A 20,637-nucleotide genomic window follows, 5' to 3' on the forward strand; every position below is an offset into this window, starting at 1 on the left:
AAGTGGTACTGGGAATGGATGGTCAGGGCTATGAGGGAACCTGAGAACAGAGCAGGAAATCTGGGGGAACAGAGTGGAGGGCAGATGGAGGGAACTGGAATAAGTGTTAAGGAAGGGCCAGCTTTGGGATAAGGACAGTTGGGGGTGGTAGAGCCGAAGAGAGTTGAAAGAGATAGGAAGGCTTTGTATATGTGACAGCTTACTCCCCACCATAGCTTGTAATGGAACCTGAGATTCTTCAGTCTTTCTTCTGTGATGCCAATAAATGTTTGTGAAGTCTCACAGTGAAGTATCCTTTCTCCCTGGAATAACAGTGCACTGAGAAATTATCACTTTATTGCACTTCCTTAGCTCTAGTGAGAGGAGTTTTCACATCAGTGGTATGAATTGGCTCGGTTTACTTATGATACATGTAAATTTTGATACAGGATATGCTATGATAATCTTTCTCTTTTTTATTATTATTTTTTCTTGAAAGCTTAAATTAATCAAGTTTTCCTGCTTTCATGTATTTAGGTTTGCAGATCAGGTAATGCTAGTTCAAATGATTTTCTGTGATGCAGAAGTACAGCAACTGGGCTTGTGAGGCTGCTGATTTCAGTGGCATTTTTTTTCTTGCACGTTGGGCTTCAAAGAACCAAGCCAGATATTTTCCCCAAAATTTAAACAAAACTTCAAGAGATCTTCCTGTTTACTAGTCCAGTAGCTGTTACCTGTTAAGCAAAGTCCACTCATTATAATGCTTTTTGGTAATCAGTCGCCATTAATTAAGACACATGATTTGTTATCTAAGGATGTCTGTTGTGATTATAATTTCTTTCACATCTGGGCATGCTTGGTTTTTCTGCCTGCTGCTGTCAGCAGATGGATACCGCATTGGGATGTCCCTGATAAAATGGTTATCATTTTACTCTCTTTTAACTAGTAATTTATGTTAAGATCCACCCTGCCATGATCATGTAGCTCTGACTTTTTCTTTACTTTTGTTTTCTGGTTCATTTTTTTATGCTTTAACTTCTATGTTGAAAGCCAGATGAGGATAAGGACATGACAGACTGTCAGTATGCAATCTACCAAAAAGATGAGGCATATTAGAAGGGAACGTGGGCTGTCCACAGCTTGAGCCCATCAAAGTTATCTGTTTAGAAGGTTTATATTTTATAAATGAGCAAGCTACTGTACTTAAAAGTGGCCTGTCATATATCATATACTTCATGAATTTTCCAAAATGACAGTAGAGAAATGTTTCTACATTATTGCTCTTTTTTTTTTTTTTTTTTTTTTGTTCAATCATACTGTATGGTATGATTGGGTACAATAACCAGTAGCTTTTATCTCATGGTGTGGCATGAAAATGGGAACAGAGATTTCTCCTGATTGCAGCTAGAGGCTTAGGACACTAAGAATTTTTCTGGAAATGTATCTTCCCAAATTTGAAGTCAGCAGATAATTTACATGAAGAAATATTGTGAGAATGACAAAGTGACTGTAATAGGGAATTAATCAGCTAAAGCATGAGAAGCCTCTGGATTCTGGATTATAATTTTACTGTTTTGGGTTTTATTTATTTTAATACATAAACTCAAAAGAGTTTATGATATTGCAAAGGTTTTTATTATATTGCTGAGTTTTGATATTGCAAAAGGGCCAATAAGTGGTGTTTGCAAATGTGTTGAAAAAGCAATCTGCTCGCATAACCTGTTTTCATTAGTTTCAGTAGGGAAGAAAAATAGAGGGAAAAATATTTTTGATCAGATAAAAAGGTGATTTTATCATTTTGAATATGAAGCAATATTTTCAGTATAACTTCTAAAAAATTTTAAGTGTTACAGTGTTATGTAATTGTCATCATTTGCAGCAGGAGGCACCTCGAATTTTATCTCTTGTTGCTCATTATATGAAGAAGCAATTTTTTTTTTCTGTATTCTGAAGCTAGGGAAAAAAACCTGTCAAATGCAAAATCTGCTTGTGTGCCAATATAATCAGCAGAACTAAAGGAGGATTCTTTGAAAGAATGAAATTGTGTAAGATATCTTCAGCGTGCCTGGCTTGAAAATCAAGTATCCTGTATTTAATATTGAGAAGTTCTTATTGTCAGTGTGTTACAGAACAGTTTGACAAATCTTTTATGGATAATTAGGCCTTTGTCAGATTCCTCATGGGGATCTCAGTAGTGGGTTGGAGTAGTGGGTTGGATCTCACTGTAGTGGGACTTACACTGCTGAATGTGGTTGTAGGTTTGCATACTTGCTGTCAGGGCCTGGTATTCTGAACTGATAATTTAAGTAGAACCTGTTTGTGTGCTTGTAGGACTTAACCCAGAGGATTACCAGTTTTAAGCTGTTTCTGCTAAGATTTTGAGTGGAATTGTAACTTATTATGTCCCCCATAGTGTAGTACTACCAATAAATTACTATTAACCATAATATTCTAGTGCAGATGTAATACAATAATTTAGTACTACTGTTAATATGCTAATGTACATGTATAATTAGTATAGGTGCTGGGTAAATATTGGGGATGGTGATACGTGTTTTGATGGAAGGCAGCATCGAGACACCTTAAACTATCAAGTGAGGTACTGTTTGAAAATTCTCTTCCTTCCACTATCTTTGAAGCACAAATAGTGTTCATAAAGGATAGTGTCTAACCATAAAATGGGAGAAAATGAATTTCATGTACCATATTAAAAATAGTTAAAGGTCTGTTTTAAGCTCCATTCTGTAGAAAATCAACTATTTTGTGGGAAAATGTCTATGTTAGTTAAAAAAGATGACAGTTACAAGACACTGCATTTTGTAATGTATATTTCATGACAATTATAACAAATGAAATGCTGTAGTCATTAAGAGTCTGAAGTTATCCTTGAAACAAATCACATTCACGTACTTATACTTTGGAATTCTTAATGTTTTGTACTCCTTGAAATACTTACATTACACATTATTGGTCATGTCAGTCTCTTCATCACATTTGTTGTCCTCTGGTAAGTCCTTGTCTGATCATGCTTCATTGGACACCCTGATGTTGTTTCTAGAAGATGTCAGGTTGCATTTGTAGGTCTCTCTGCAGAAAAGAACAGTCCTGTGCAGTTCTGTTACAGTTCTTGCTTTAATATATGGTATGCAGTCAAGGGAACACTTACATATAGTCATTTTCCTCTGGTCTGCATTTATCTGAAAGTGAAATCATGTCTAATCTTGATGATTTATTTAGTATTTTTGCTTGAGAATCAGATTGCCTATGATTGATGGAGGAAAATAACATACCAGTAAGACCTGCAAGGTCATATGCAGTGGATACTTATACTGGTCAAGAGAGGTAATTATGCCCGTCTGTCTGATGGTGTGCATGGTGGTTCATGCACTATCCTAACGAGATTCTTAAGAATATTCAGATGTTTCAGAAGTAGCCAACACATTGCTGAAAGCTTTGATCTTGCCAAGATGTCAAATTACATGAAGGTCTCTTAACTATTCAAACACAGGTACTTGGAGGAACTTTTCCAAGTCCTTTCAGTTTCTGATTAATAAAGCTTATTAGTTCATTAGAGGATTAATCTCAGTCTTGATGCAGTTTTACACGGTATTTCCACAGTATTGCAAGAGGTATTTCCCAGTTATAATTAGGTACTAAGAACCAGCTTATTAATGTTCAGTGATGTGGCAACCACTCCAGAAAGACAAAAATTGGTAGCCTTTCTACTCCTGATTATGTTGCCAAGGTGGCACTCAAATCCTCAGTAGGTCTTTCTGTTTTGGAGGCACATTTTCAGAGGTTCTTAACTCAGTTTCTAATTTAGTGCTTGCTATCATAAACCTGCAGTATGCCCTGGCAAACCAAGCCAATAGTGGATGTTGATAAACATGTGACAGCTTCTTTAAGACCTGTTCTTTTGAGAAAAGTCAGACAATTTTGACACTAACTTCTCCCCTTTACACTTAAGTCTTTTTGGAAAACGTGTTCATTAAAGTCTTCAGAACATTCAAGCAGACATTGATCTGCTTCTGATTTGGTACTTCTTATATTGAACTCTTCTCGTTCTGAGTTGTTGTGGTATATTTCACCCTCAGACGCAGATCAACGAAGAACAAATTTTCACCTTTGCGTTTTCTTTAGGTTTCTCAGACTGCTTGTCATGGGATTGATGGAAAGCACCTTCTGAAACATGTCTCTTTGAAACACATCTGGTTTTATTTACTAGGGTAGTCAGAAGGAATATCCGTACTGCTGCATTTTACATCCTCATTTTTGAATCCAATCCTTTTTTATGTTCCTTCTGGCTTCTTGTATGATAAACATTTCAGCAGCATCTGCAAGCAGAGGAGGAAGTATGCAACTGCTTTCATTGAGTCTTTCTAAACGTTGAAGAGACATATCTGGGTACCCTGTGATGTCAGTACAGTAGGCTCACCTAATGGTCAGTCTCTTTTTGTGATGAGGTAATCTCAGCATATCTTTGGAAATGTGGGCTTCATGTGCAATGTTATATGCTAGAGAAGTCAAGCTGCTCATCCTTACACCAGGACTTTCAACACTTCTGGCTGCAGTTTATTTCAGAGTCTAGAAGATGTGTAAGACTTGGCTGCACATTGTAACTGGATTTTTTTTTTTTTTTTTGTGAAAACGTAAAAAGGGGAGTTGTATGTATTCATAGCCTATGGTGATGCAAGAAATATTTCAGGTTCTCTTTCAGGAAACTGTTTGTTTCGGTGACTTACTGTTCCTTAATTCAGAAGCTTGTTTTTGCTGTAGCCTCTGCTTTTATATACGTGTCATCTTAAACTAACATTAATTCGCTGTAACATTAGATTCTGAGTACAGGATATAATCATAAAGAAATTCATTTGAATTTAACAAGTTACCATCAATTCAGTTTCTATGCTAGAATTTAGATGAATGAATGCAGTTTTACAAGTGTAATGGAGAAGAACTTCTGTGATTGTCTTGGGTGAGTGCTGATTTTTATACTAAGACAGTTTTCTTGGTAAGAACAGAAAGTTCTCAGAGGTCATGATGGATTAAGTTTGTGGAAGCCGAACTAAGAAACTTGTATTTGACATTGTTAATCACTGCACCAAGGAGTTTTCTTTACGACAATCCACTTACTGGTTGTTTATAGACTGCAGATTATGATAAGGTGTGCTAAATATGCCATTTGCTATCAGACAGGTTACTAATTATGAAAAGCTGAGTCTTCCAAGCTGAGTCTTCTCTTATAAACATGGATGGCAGGAACACTCAAGTTGGCCTCTGTAATGTGGCTTTCTACAAGTACGGTGCCAGTCCACTTGCAGCCAAACTGGCCAAAAGGCCTACATCTCTTTATACTGTGCTCTTTGGTCTTACTGGTAAATAAAACGTCATCAGTTACATTAAAAAAAAAAAAAAAAAAAAAAAAAGTCTTTAAGTCTTTGTTATAGTCTTATCATAGTTTCATAGTTTTATGTCTTCCCAGGAAGTTGCTTCAGAATCTGAGCTAGCTGTGTGTATTTGGAAGAAATATTTACCAGTTGGAAGCATATACGAGCTGATTAAGGAGTGCAGAGACAAAAAGGCTTTCTGTCTGCAGCAGCATTTTGCTTTCTTTGACACTGAAGATTTTAGTCAATGCTTTTGTCTTTTATTTAGAAACATTTTTCACCCAGGGTGAAGTCTCATTTTTCAACCAGGGTTTGTTTCTACTTTTTCCTCCTTTAACTTAATGCGTGGAGACATCAGAACATTTTCTTTGATCTGACATTTTTCCTTTTTGTTACTTTTTCAATGATACCTGCCTTTATTTATTACTTGTTCAGCTCTGCTGCCCTCACTGGTTGGTTTAATAATGCAAGCAGCATAACAAGTACTTTTCCATTAATTTTTAAGGATATTCTGTTTCTGATTTCTGGATAATTGAATAGTTCCATTTTCTGATGGATTTTTTTTTAAACAGCATTTAATTTTTAATAGAAGTGAAAACCATATTAAGACTTAAGTGAACTTTCCATCTAGGAAATTCATTACTTAGGGTAGATTGGTTAGAATCTTTTTGACAGCAAAAATTTAATTACTTTCAATGTTCAGAATTGTTGTAATCATTGAATATACAAAACAATATTTTTTTTTCTTCCAGCAAAGTGCTTTCAGGAAACATGTATTTAGCCTTTGAAAATTTAAGAATGTGTGATCTTTCCTAAAAAGAGACATTGGTAGGAAGTAGTATGGGGTGGCCCTGGTGTTGCAGTTTGGCAGTACTTGTGCTGGTTATTTTATTTTATTTTTTTCCATTGTATCTGGATGCTGTTGGTTGTAGGAGAAGAGCCAAAGAAGTCTTTCTGAATTAAATGCCAACCATATTGCAGACAGTACACCCTCAGGAGTTGATATGTGTTTGCTACTTTGAGTACCATTAAATAGCTAAATATTTATTCATTTTTCTTACTATTAGGAAAAGATCAGTACTTGTTGCACTTAGTTGCACTTACTGTGGCAGATGCAAACGACAATGTACCTGAATGGGCCATGGAGCCCTTCCCGTTCTTAGCCGTGGTTTCTCCTCAAGCTGCCGAAGGTACTCAAGTATACAAGCTGCTTGCGGTGGATGCAGATGAAGGGATCCATGGAACTGTAGAATACTTTCTCTTGGAAGGTAAACTTAAATCTCTTTGTTACAGTTGTATGAAACTTCACTATTAGCTTCACTAAACTTTTTTTTTTTTTTTTTTTTTTTGTCTCTTATCCTCAGTTTCTTTAGTGGAAAATCTTCCTTTGCTTCTCAAAAAGATTCATAAGCCTTTGGCTTTGTGTGTGAAAAAAATAAACTTCTAGTGAGCGTATGGACAGATTGGCCAGATTGGAAGTGAGTTCTCTCTGTAAAGTTGGGTTCCTGCCCAGATTATTGCCCACAGGGGTAGTGGCGACTGTAGTGGTACTGGGCTGCAGGGCTTTGCGAGGGGATGGCAATGGGAGCCATCATCAGCACCTTTCTGCTGCACTGACTCTTTATTGGAGAGGACGCTACCTGAAGCAGAGTTTGTTGGGTGGAAGAAGCTAATGTTCCTTCTCCTTTGCAGGAGTTGTGCTTCTGGATCATTCCAAACAAATCTGTAAGGGTATGGTTTATGTCTTATTTTTGCACAGGTACTTGTTGACTTGCTGATGATTTTCTTTGTTGAGGCTCTTAAAATAAAGTTCAATAATAATTCAAAACTGTCTAAGCAGAAAGGGAGTGGTGATGTACTCCAAAGGTGAATCTGTTCTTCTTGACCAGGACCCTAACAGAGTTTTCTGCTAAGGGACAGTTAGGGGTCAAATAACAGCAAAGTATTGGAGGATGAAGAATAATAATAATTGCCCAGGAAAGTAAAATGAGATTAGAAATGTAATCACTGATGTAGTTAGTGAGTTCAAGACAAACTCTTGATATTTTTGTGTGCTTGTCAATTCTAAAAGAAAACCACTTCAGGAATTGATACCCTATTTTCTTCTCTGTTTTACTTAAGTAAAAGTGTTCTTGCTGACAGCAGTTTGTGGATCTGTCTTCTTAGGTGGAGAAGCCAGATTTGAAGTCGAGAGGAACACAGGCTGGATTAAAACAACAGGTTTGCCATTGGTGAGGAGCAAGGAGTATTTACTGACTGTACTGGCAGCAGATAAACTTGGAAACAAAGGGTCTCCAGCCTCTGTTTCTATAATTGCTGGATTTCGACCACCGCAGTTCAGCAACATGTCATACTTTGTTCACGTTCCTGAAAGTATGCCACAAGGAAAATCGTAAGTAACAGTAACAAATAATGCAGTGGGATTGTGTTCTTAGTTTAACTTCTTTTTGATCTCTCCAAAGCCTCAGCATTGTTTATGAATCGTAAATAGCAATTTAGATATCTTAATTGAAGTGATAAATATAATTTGATTGATGCATTCTTAGTATATTGTAATATATAATGTATTCTTTCTTTTTTTATAAAGAAAAGTGGTAATGAATAATTATAATTTCATGCTTTTTAAATGATACCAAAAGTATTATCTGATGATGATTGTGTCCTAATTTTCAAAGAAAATACAAATCAGAACCATTACATCATAAAGAAAGATACCTTGTGTAAACGCATGTATGAGTTCTCTGTGTCAACATTTAAAAAGTGCCTTCTCCACCAAGTGAATATTGGGGTAGGGGGAAGAGGGGAGACTGTCTTTGCTGTCTTCGTTAATCACAGTGACCAACTGAGCAAAAATGAAGATGACGCAAAAGTTGTCATTTTACTTTTCCATCCTTTGTCTAACCATGTGGATCTAAATATCACGGAAAACGTTAGTAACATAGGTCTACCTGAATACTCAGTTCTGTCTTTCACAAATTGTTTTGGTTTTAGGGCAGACATTTCCTTTTCCATGAAACAACAATACTTTTGTCCAGAAATGTCTTCCTTGTGTGGCCTTTCAACTGTTATTTAATGCTATGTTATCTGTAGTATTCTGTTTTACTGTTGAGTCTACAACAATTTTACAGTGTCTGAGGTTTGTTAAGATAAAAAAAAAAATCAGCAGCTGTTAATAGCAAATAAGTTTGTTTGTTTGTTGGTTTTTCTTTTTTTTTTTTTCTTTAAAACTACAATGAACTTATTTAGCACAGGTATAAAAGAAATTAAAGAACCGTGGAATGCTACAATACCTAACTGGTATTGCTATATTGGATTCAATAATGTTTAGGAAGAAAAATAGTGGAATTCTTTGTAAATTTTTTTGTCACTATTTAAAATATGTTTGCACAATTACGGTGATAGTAGATTAATCAGTTTGTCAAGTTACATGGTAATATCCAAAAGGAATTAAATATTTCATATGGTTGTTACTATGCCATAAGAGGCTTGAATATAAACAATGTGCCCAGCAAAAGTGATTTACTGTTGTGTGTTAACCTGTGTGTGGTCCTGAAAATTAATGCAGAATCCTGAAATTCTGATATTTATATTAGACCAGTTGCAGGAAAACAGTCGCTGGATTTCTGGGGTAAGGATTTCACAATTGTAGGTAGATTTAAAACTGCTGCTGACAAGAAGTGTTACCAAGTCTTTCTTTTCCTTTCATCTGGCATTGGCTCTAGCATGCTAGCTGCGTTGGCAGGCTGATCCAATGAAAGACAAAGCAAAAAAAAAAAAATAAATTCAGTTGAGTTGTTAAATGTGTTCACAGGAGGGCCTCGTGATTGTTCGTGGTGACAGAAGGAGAGGAGAGGTGGCATGAACTTGCAGCTGGGGTAGGGAGTTAGAAAGAAGGCAAAGTATTTCCTGTTGGCAGGAACACTGACTTGTGCTGGCTTAAACTGACTGTGAGATCATATCACAGAAAAATAAGGAAAAAGAATAAAGCAAGATAATGACCTACAGCAACCTTTTGCAGTATTTTTTTTTCAGTGTTGCACCTGAGGGAAGCTAGAAGACAGCAGCATGAAAATAATAAAAGGAAAAGAAGTGTTCAGACAAACTGAGTTTTGTCTTTTTAAATGCAGTTGTCACTGGATCTTAGGTGTTGTTGGGTTCTCCTGGGAAGTGGAATCTTTTCTCCTAAGAAATCTTCATGATAAGACAACAAACATTAGAGGAATTCGTATTCTGTTTTAAACCCTTAAAATTATTGTTTTATAACTCATTTCTTTTACTTCATTCTGCAAATGCTTTTCCTACTTGAAGCACTTTCATGGGAAAAAAGTGCCAGCTGAGCTAAAAAAAAATATAATATGTCCTGGTATATGCTGTTACATGCACACTGCTAGTGACTGGCTTTTTTCCTTTTGCAGGTATCTGAAACTTTAGAACAGTATGCTGAACTGTATTATGCTGTTAGTAAAAGGAATCTTTTGTAGTTTATTTTATCTTTTAGTTTCCTTCCTGAAAATCATCACCACCTTAAAAGAAAATTAGAGTAAGCAAATTCAGTTGCAACAAAAAATAAATCTTCTATTTCTGTGTTTTTAATCTTCTATTTCTGTGTTCTGCTTCCAAAAATCTTTTTCTGTTTAACTTCAAGATGATAAAAATACAGTATAAAAAAAATATTTGAATTTGGAGTTTAGTATAGCTATCATTGACTTCGGTGTGTACTGCTCTAATCAGACCTACAGGCTTGCACCTTCAGCTCTGTTGTGTAGCATTTTTTGCCTTATTTTTTATTATGTTGTATTACATGCTTGAGACCTTTTTTTTTATATTACTTAATTTTTATGCAGCTTTCTTCGAGTCACTGCTATATCATATCAAAACAAATCCCTGAACTACAGTTTGCTAACTAATCCGAGTGGTCTGTTCAGCATTGGTCAGTCAACAGGGGATATCAGCTTAACTCGGAATGTGGATTATGAGAGTGACCAACACCAGTATCTTCTGTTGGTCAGAGCAGAGGAAAACGAGGAACAGCTCAGTAGCGCAGCTGAGGTAGGTGTTCACTTCTGCCATTCGGTATGTATTTGCATTTTTCTTGAGTCTTCACAAATATCTGCACAGATTCATGAGGAGCTGTCATTTCTCCAGCTCATGCTATATATTCTGTTGTTAATTTTAAAAGTCTTTTTTAACTCTATAGACTAGGAGGGCTGGTTTAGGTACTATTGGGTAGAGCTCATTTTTGCTAATCCTGAAAAAGCTGTTGCTTAGGGATCGATAATACCATCCCATCATAGGGCCAACGTCTTTATCCAAAAAGATGGGAGTAGATGCAGCCATGGCTAACATGCGGTTTTGTTTTACTCTCAGCCTTCATAAATGATGCATATTTGTGATTACTCCAATTTAAAACAAAGGCAAAACAGAAACCACAAAGACAATTGCTAGTTTTGTTTCAAGAACACAAACTGAACTTGTAAAGACAGGAGGTAGTAAGTCATAGGTGTTGAAAGATGATAGTTCATGGTATTTTAGAAAGCTGTTTGACAGGAGAAAATATTTCTAAATACAGCTATTACAGTTGTGTGAATTCAAAGATTTGCCAAGCTTGGAAATGCATGTAATATAACAGTTTGTTCCTGCTGTGGGAAATAAGATGTACGCGGTAGAAGGAATGGGAGGTAGAGGAACAGGTGAGAGGACAGAGTACAACAGTGTTAAAAACAGTGGCTGTAGCACACCAGAGATTGATAATTTCTGTTGTCCCTTTTAGGTACCACAAGATGAAGAATGACAGAATAAGACTTGAAAGAGGATTCTAAGATGATTGTATAAATACATTTGGCCTAAATGTAGTTTTATATGCTTTACACCAATAGAACTTCAGCAGTCATGAGAGGGCAACTTTCATTTTGTACTAACATAAGTAAGAGTAGAGTGAGTATAAGGCTACCTATTGCATTGTGAGCCAGCTTCAGACTTCAGCATGAACTGTGGCAGTATGAACTGCTGTAAAGGCTAATTTAACACACTCCTTAGTGCTTGGATTGTCAACGGTGCAACAGTGGGCTCTCATTTGACACAGAAATAAGAAAACATTTTTAATGGTGTTAGAAGCAGAGTTGTATTTCTTACTTGTCTTAACATGAACAGATACTTTTATCTACTTCTGATTGTCGTGGTTTAACCTGGCCGGCAGCTAAACACCACGCAGCCGTTCACTCCCCCTCCCCCTCCCTCTCTGGGACGGGGGAGAGAAATGGAAAGTGAAGCCCGTGAGTTGAGATAAAGACAGTTTAATAAGACAGGAAAATAATAATAACAAAAGTAATAATAACAATAATAATAATAATAATAATAATAATAATAATACAATGGTGATAATAGGAAAATAATAATAATAATATGTACAAACAAGTGATGCACAATGCAATTGCTCACCACCCGCTGACCGATGCCCAGCCTAACTGAGCAGTCCGGCCCCCTCCCCCCGGCTAGCCACCCCTATATATTGTTTAGCATGACGTCAGATGGTATGGAATACCCCTTTGGCTAGTTTGGGTCACCTGTCCTGGGTCTGTCCCCTCCCAGCTCTTACTGCACCCCCAGCCTGCCTGTTGGCAGGACAGAGCAAAAGGCTGAGATGTCCTTGGCTTGGTATAAGCACTGCTCTGCAACAATCAAAACATCGGGGTGTTATCAGCACTCTTCTCATCCTAAGCCAAAACACAGCATTCCACCAGCTACTAGGAAGAAAATTAATTCTGTTCTATCTGAAACTTCTGTTCTAACTGAAACCAGGACACTGATTTACACTGCTGCAATTGAATTCCGAACTTTGTCTTGGAGATTTGTACTGCTAGAAAGTGATATGCTTGGCAGTAGAATTTTTAGTATGAAAAATAACAGAAGTGTGGGAAGATAAGATAATGGCAAAAGAATGCTTTGAAAGCAGACAGTCCATTTCTCTTTAAATTAATCATAGGAAATAATCAAAGGAGGTGAAAGAAAAATAGTAAATGTTGATGTATGTAGCCTGACAATTCCACATGTTTTGGAATTTAATATTTAAGCAATTCTCAGCAGGAAAAGAACAACCTAAGTTTTTTTTGTTTTTTTTTCCTACATGCTACAGCTTCCAAAGACCTCAACAATAATGTTTTGTTTTGTTTTGTTTTGTTTTGTTTTACAAATTCTTCTATTCACTATTTCTAGAGCAATGAAGTCATTGCCTTGATTCACTTTGATGCCACTTAACACTCTCTTGATTTCTGTTCAGGTTTCAGTTGTAATCACAGATGTGAATGATTGTTCCCCAGAATTTCATCAGTCGATCTACAGCAAAGTTAGTGTTCCTGAAACAGTTACTATGACAACTGCACTTCTACAAGGTTGGTACTTTTAAAACCATTTGTTATACTCTTCAGGAGTAACAAATCTCTCCCCACTAATCAGATTTCAATTAAGAAGGCAAAATCCTGCCCCAAGAAGGGGTAGCCACAACTCTCTGAAGGCAATTGGCATCTTGTAGAATTGGGTCATATCACAGAATCACAGAATCACAGAATTTCTAGGTTGGAAGAGACCTCAAGATCATCGAGTCCAATCTCTACCTAACGCTAACAGTCCCAACTAAACCATATCCCTAAGCTCTACATCTAAACGTCTTTTGAAGACTTCCAGGGATGGTGACTCCACCACTTCCCTGGGCAGCCTGTTCCAATGCCTCACAACCCTTTCAGTAAAGAAGTTCTTCCTAACATCTAACCTAAAACTCCCCTGGCTCAACTTAAGCCCATTCCCCTTTGTCCTGTCACCAGGCACGTGGGAGAACAGGCCAACCCCCACCTCGCTACAGCCTCCCTTGAGGTACCTATAGAGAGCGATAAGGTCGTCCCTGAGCCTCCTCTTCTCCAGGCTGAACAAGCCCAGCTCCCTCAGCCGCTCCTCGTAGGACTTGTTCTCCAGGCCCCTCACCAGCTTTGTCGCCCTTCTCTGCACCCGCTCAAGCACCTCAATGTCCTTCTTGTAGCGAGGGGCCCAAAACTGAACACAGTACTCGAGTTGCGGCCTCACCAGAGCCGAGTACAGGGGGATGATCACCTCCCTAGCCCTGCTGGTCACACTGTTTCTGATACAAGCCAGGATGCCGTTGGCCTTCTTGGCCACCTGAGCACACTGCTGGCTCATATTCAGCCAACTCTCCATCATCACACCCAGGTCCTTCTCTGCCTGGCAGCTCTCCGACCATTCCTCTCCCAGCCTGTAGCTCTGCTGGGGGTTATTGCGCCCAAGATGCAGGACCCGGCACTTGGCCTTGTTAAACTTCATGCAGTTGACCTCAGCCCATCGGTCCAGCCTATCCAGATCCTCCTGCAGAGCTTTCCTACCCTCGAGCAGATCGACACACGCGCATAGCTTGGTGTCATCTGCAAACTTACTGAGGGTGCACTCAATGCCCTCGTCCAGATCATCGATGAAGATATTAAAGAGGACCGGCCCCAGCACCCAGCCCTGGGGGACGCCACTAGTGACTGCCCTCCAACTGGACTTGACTCCATTCACCACGACTCTTTGGGCCCGGCTATCCAGCCAGTTTCTAACCCAACGAAGCGTGCGCCAGTCCAAGCCAAGAGCAGCCAGTTTCTTGAGGAGAATGCTGTGGAAGACGGTGTCAAAAGTCATAATTACTTACTATTGCCTCGGCCATATAATATATATATATATTTATTTATTATATAATTTTAATTATATAATAATTATATATAATTATATATATTATATTGTAAATATAATATAATTTTGGAGGATGAGAACTGAAGTAAACAAATCTTCATATGATTTTGAGGTAACAGGACTTCACCTGTTTTATAAATTATTTCAAGCACTATATGCCAAGAGAAATACTATTACAGTTTTATGCTATGCACTAATTCTTTTGTTAAAGCACTTAATGTTCCAATTTATAGACTTTGATCTATGCAGTGTTTTTATCTTCTCTTTTAACAGTGACAGCCACTGACTGTGATTCAAAAGAGAATGCCGAAATACTGTATTACTCTTTGAGTCCAGACTTTACTATTACTTCTCATGGTACTATATTTCCAGCAACAAAATTGGACTATGAGCGACCTAACCATCTGTATGAGTTCACAATTATGGCTGTGGATAAAGGGGAAGAGATGAAGACTGGGACAGCAACTGTTAGGATTCATATTTCAAATGTAAATGATGAAGCACTTGAGTTTTCCCAGACAATGTAAATGCATATTCTTAAAATTCTGTTATCTTTTACTGTCTTTTACTGTTGCGTTTTTTATCCTGGTCAGAAGGCTGATCATTATAGGCGGCTAACTGGTTTGTGTTCAATCAAATTTCAGTTAGTCTGACTAAAGCAGGATGATCTTTTGGCTCTGAGATCTTGTTACTAACAGTTTTTTTTTTTTTTAAGGCTTTAAATTTGGTTAATTGTAAGGTTTAGACATTGAAATTGCGCATAGAAAGGGGTGGTATATAGACAGTCTCTTTTGGCAGATCTTGTGTTTCTGTTTTTCCAATATGTTCTTCCAATTAATCTTAGATTAATTAGAAATGAAATTCCATTAGTAGCCTACCAATTAATGATCTTCCATTCACTTACTTTGCTAAAGTCAAGATGTTTGATTGGAAGATCTTGTCAGTTTAAATACATAAATATGTAAACAGTATATTCCAGTTTTTGCTGTGTTTTAAGTAGTTTTTTCCTGCACATCAGATGGATGGCTTACATTGCTATTCACCGTGTGGATGCTTGGGAAGGTTAGCAGTGGGAAGCCACTATTCCTGCTACTCTATGGGAGATACAATAGACTATTGTTAAATGATATTTTGTTTCCTTTTTTTTTCCGTAAACCTCAGTAATGATTTTTATTCTGTATTTGGGACCCAGAGGTATCTGAAGCAATGCCAGAAACGCTGTAAATTTGCATTCAGGTTGTTATCTTAGTAATGAAATTCATTGTGAACTTCTGCATTGGCCTTCTAGAGTAGAAAGGCTCAGAACAAAACCTTGGAAGAGATTTCAACAGTGTGATTTAGTTGAACAAAATGTCAAAGCTGACAGTCATTTTATGTAAAAGTAACCTCGGGCTTCAAAATCTTATGTCTTCCTTTTGTTCCTAAATGTTGCTTAGGAGATACGGCTTAGAAAAAAATGATCTTTTGTAAATAGTTAGTGGATATCCAAATATTTTCAAATACTAAAACAGATTAAGTTTATCACTCTTCAGATGATGCCTACTTTTCATTTATTCATTTGTATTAATATTCAAGGTGATTGAATGCCAAGTCCTGTATCTATTCCCGATTTTTTAATCAGAAATGAGAGATAGCATAAAGATGCTGTAAACATCTCCATAACATATTGGAAGCAGAGTTCATAGTTAAACAAACAAAGCAAACAAACAAAAACCCACCAGCTCATATTTAAAGCCTACTGAAGAACATGATTAAAATGAATATTATTTTAAATTGCCAAACATAAATAAGAACCTTTTCTGTTCCCTATGCAGTACAAGTTATATCTATATAGATGGGTGTTGGAAGTTAATTCAGCTCTTGCAGTTCAAATTGTTTCAAGTGTTTGCTTAACCATGTTAACCAGGATTTAATTTTACTTTATCTTTCAGGTAATGAAAAAAATTTCAAAAGATAAATTTCAAACATAACTTAGATGAAGTTTTCTGTGAGATAAATCATCATGAACACCCATAAATTGGCCCCTGTTGAGAGACTAATTTGCAAGGCTAATACAAATCCAGATGATGATGACGTCCTTCTAATCCTTTGTTTAAATAGATTTATAGTCCGGTATAAACTCTAGATTCCTTGCCATGAGCTTTTTTTCATCAGTTATCCTGTGTCTCAATTATGAAATGCCTAAGACTATCGCTCTTTCATTTTGTCGGTTTCCACTTTCTGCTTTTTAAGAAACCTCTTCTGATGACTTGAGCTCCTCTGTCCCTAAATTTCATGTTCACAATTATCAGAACTGCTGTTCATTTGCATTCCAGATTCAGAGTTAAAACAGTGTCCTGAGGTTTGTGACTGAGCTAAACCAGAATAATCTACTTCTCCTACTTCATTGCATATTAAATTGAGGGAGAAAAAAAAAAGCTGTCACTACAAAGGTTTTGGTGAAAATGGATATCTAGACAGCAAAAGCTAAGGGAGAGATTTTCTCTGCACCTATGTTCTTTTGCTTTGATATTTATGCATTTCTCAGCATAATGACAATGAGGTGTGATAGTAATTGACTTCATGTAACAGCTGCAGTCACTGGGGTTGTATTTGCAATGAAATATGAAAAGTGGGCCCATGAGCAGACTGAGGTACTCTGAGCCCAGTGATACCCATGTGTATTGTTGGATAGAGCCAGCTGTAATTCCTTGCTATGGCTGAGGTTTGGCATATCTACTACTGTAATATGCTTAGCCTGGCCTATGCCTGATCTAGTCAGATAAAATAATAAATATTTGGGACTTTACTAAGGCAGAGGAATTTCTACTCCTGAGAGCATTAAGCTTAGGCTGATAATGCCGCTTAAGAGCTTACAGTGTCAGTGATGTGTCTGGTCCTGAGAAGAGATTTTTTGTAAAACTGGAGTTACGCACATATCCTCTGGATCTGATTCTCATCTTAGTCATGCTGGTGCAAAGAGTACACTGAAAGCATTTGACAACTTGTGTCAGAAAGTACATTATAACAAACAATGTTTTTAAATGTTTACTTTAATTCTGTGAATCTTGTAAATTGAAAAAAAAAAGAATTCTACATTCAGTGTAATTGTTGTCATGAAGATCAGCTTGAAAGCATCAACACTGCTGAAAGTTTACAGTGGAAATTTATGGGAGGGAGCAACAGAAAGATGGTTGGATAAGTCATCTATACTATAATTTCCTTGGTTTATGAAGTAGCATCTTAACAGTGTAATTGCATTAATAAATTACAGATCTCTGCAGTACCCTTTGTATAGGTAATCAGTAAAATCAGTTGTAAAATATTCCTCTATGTATATATTGTTTTCTGTCTAAATTTGTAAGTATGTTGTCATAATTTCATTTAACAGTTACAGGAGTTTTGTTTCTGAAGATGCAGGCCCAAATACACTGGTTGCTACAGTTAATGCTGTTGACCCTGATGGAGATGGTGTGAACTATGATATTCTATCTGGGAGTCAAAAAGGAAATTTTGTTATTGATCCTAAGAAAGGTAATACTGTATTAGCTCTTTGCTGCTACAGAGCCATAATGTTGATTCTGTTGTGATGCACATTAAGATTGTTTTTTATTAGACAACATTTATAAAAACTGAATAGCATATACAATTTTTGGAGCTAGTGCTAATGTAATAAAAAAATGCAGGAGAAAGGTGCAAGTGTTCTAGACTATCTCATAACATTAAAAAATTGTATCATTTTCCTAAAACCCCTGTATAATTGACAACTCTTATTTGTTTATTTTGTTTATTTATTGTCTGATTTCAGACAATAATTCAGACAAAATAATAATTCAGACAAATTATGAATATATAATAATAATTCAGACAAAAATTCAGTCAGTAATTTAATAGAGAGCATTGTTATTAATAATGGGTAACTTAAGAGACGAATGTTGATTGGATACCATCTCTTATGTTATGATCCATTGTTTTTTATATAGATGACTGTGTATAAGTAAACTTAAACCTTTTAGCAATTAATTTTTATAGTCTACCAAGCTTAATTCAGAAAAATTAACTTTTTTTTTTTCAAAACATTTTTTGGCTTTTGTTGCTTTTGTAAGCCAATAAAAGTTTATGTAGTGACTTGCAGCAGTTTAATTTCACAAATGATATCAGAAGAATAGTCTTTACTCCCTTGTCACAGAAATGGCAAGAAGTGGAAATATGTCAAGAATAAGTGAAGCAGCTAAAACAGTACATCTGCAAGCAAATTGAGTGACATTGATGCTGTGACAATACTCTGTTGTAATGACAATTGCTGTTATCCCTGATGAATAAGTGAGGTGGTGATTGATGGATGATGAAGTGGATGAATGACAGCTTCTTTCTACATGGTCTCAGACTTGGAAGAGTAGCAAAATGCATGTTTCTGAGGGTATGTCTAAACAGCCTAATGCTGTGGTGATTGTGTTGCAGGAAGGAAAACTTTTGCTAATTTCAGTTGAGCTAACACGAAAGACTGCAGCACAAAGGAGACAGACTTCATTGCAATAATAAAGGAATGTACCCATGCTCCCTGGTAGGGCTGAAACAGGTTAAACAGAAGTTTGCCACAATGTTTCTGGATTTTTATTTTTATTTTTGTTATCTTCTGCAGCAGATGAAGATAATGTGCAGGTCAGCTGAGCTGTAGCTGTTGTCTCTTTCAGCTGTGTAGTCATATGTGCAGACCTGTTGTGCTGTCTTCATTTTATTATCAGACTGCAGTAGAAAATACCATAATAATTAAAATGTAGCAGTCTTGTGAATAGTTAGAAAGGTTGGAAGAATAACAGTAATTGGTTAATGTACTAAAAAATAAGAAAAGCTAAAACCTGTTGTTTTTCAGGGCTAGTTAGACTTCATTCAAGTCCATTTCCAAAGTTGCATGGGACAGAGTACATACTTAATGTCATAGCTACTGATGATAATGCCTCCGGAGGGACCTGTTTTCTTACAAGTACTGCTCAGGTTATTGTGAAAATTGATGATGTCAACAACAACAAACGTGTCTTTCAGAAGGTGAATACATGAGGCTAGATGATATACATTAGACTGTGTGGTGCATGTTTAAGACTGTTGCCACTGCAAGTGGTGCAGCAGATAAGTAATAACAAGACATGATCCACTTTCTTTTTCTCCTCTTGATACCACTGTCTTCTCCATCTTTCCCGTCCCTCTCCTGAGCCTTATATGGTTTGTTCTCTTGTGGCAGAGCAGCTCCTGTAAGCAGACTTTTTCCTGAACCCCAGCTCATCTGTCATTTTAGAAAAGATTAGGTTGGGTGAATAACTTTTGGTGTTTCATTATGACGCATGAGGAGGGATCAATAGGTGTATCTATCCAGTGGACTTGTTCCAAAGTGTTCCAAAACACCTCCCTAAATTTCATTGTCTTCTTGTGATGATGATAAGTCTGGAATTGATGAAAGAAAAGATTGAAGGTATTTTATCTTGAATTGTAAAGTACTGTAAAAATAAATGCTTGAATGTGTTTTCAGAATGTTCACTTGTATTTAACATTCTGTTGTCAAAAAATTTCAAGTTTGATGCTAATGGCTAATATGTTGATGAATAATGTTGCACGTTTTAAAAAGTCCATGACTGCTTAATTAAGTCTTGCAAATTATCATTAATCTGTTCTTGACAAACTTACTTTGAATAGAAAGCTGGTATATGTCCAAATATTTTAATCAGTTGGAGTTGCATAGTTTTCATATAACCACAAAATAGCAAGTAAAGTGCTTAAGTTAATCATGATACAGATAAAAACATCAGCATATCTGAATGGCAGTGTGGCTAAATAGTGTTTTTTTTTTTCTTTTTTCTTTTTTTTCCCTCTAATGTATTATTAAATCATATGGCAAGTTACATGCTTGATTGTTTTTGGTTTTGTTTGTATCCCCTCTCAGTGTCAGTATTATCGGGAACATGCTTCCGTATTGGAAAACCAGCCTTCAGAGACAGTTGTACTGCAAGTTGAAGCCACTGATGCTGATGAAGGAGCCAATGGTATAGTGAAATATGGCTTGATGCACAGAGATGGTATCCTACCAGCATTTAGTATTCATCCTGACACAGGTAAATGGAATATCATAACTCGTTATCAAACAAGACTTTAGGGGGCTGGGTCGGTTAGTGGATGGAGCGGGAGTGCAGGTGGTGTTTTCATCCATCCCTACGGTGGCAGGGAGGGGTACAGAGAGGACACGGAAAGCCCACCTGTTAAACACATGGCTCCGGGGCTGGTGCCAACGCAGAAATCTTGTTTTTTTCGATCATGGGGCACTTTACTCAGCACCTGGCCTGATGGCCTCAGACGGGTCCCTATCTTTTAGGGGAAAAAGGATCCTGGGCCAGGAGCTGGCAGGGCTTGTTGAGAGGGCTTTAAACTAGGTAAGAAGGGGGATTGGGCTGAAGCAAGGATTGTTGGAGCTGTGCCAGGGGGAACAATAGCAAGGCCGGGGGATAAGGCCCAGCTGAAGTGCATCTACACCAATGCACGCAGCATGGGTAACAAACAGGAGGAGCTGGAAGCC

At 37.0% G+C, this 20,637-nt stretch overlaps 1 pseudogene across 1 annotated transcript in view; it reads left to right on the forward strand.

Moving 5' to 3' along the window:
- The window catches only part of LOC309882781 (neural-cadherin-like), a 64,187-nt pseudogene that overhangs the window by 6,882 nt on the left and 36,668 nt on the right, over positions 1–20,637 (forward strand). Inside the window, exons 2-9 of the transcript XR_014319587.1 lie at positions 6,431–6,631; positions 7,530–7,755; positions 10,208–10,412; positions 12,640–12,751; positions 14,370–14,619; positions 17,467–17,609; positions 18,949–19,121; positions 20,011–20,179. The product of XR_014319587.1 is annotated as a neural-cadherin-like (transcript). The remainder of the gene's footprint in view (positions 1–6,430; positions 6,632–7,529; positions 7,756–10,207; positions 10,413–12,639; positions 12,752–14,369; positions 14,620–17,466; positions 17,610–18,948; positions 19,122–20,010; positions 20,180–20,637) is intronic.

This window comes from Aythya marila, assembly GCF_965140915.1.
Source record: "Aythya marila genome assembly, chromosome: 12".
NCBI lineage: Eukaryota > Metazoa > Chordata > Aves > Anseriformes > Anatidae > Aythya > Aythya marila.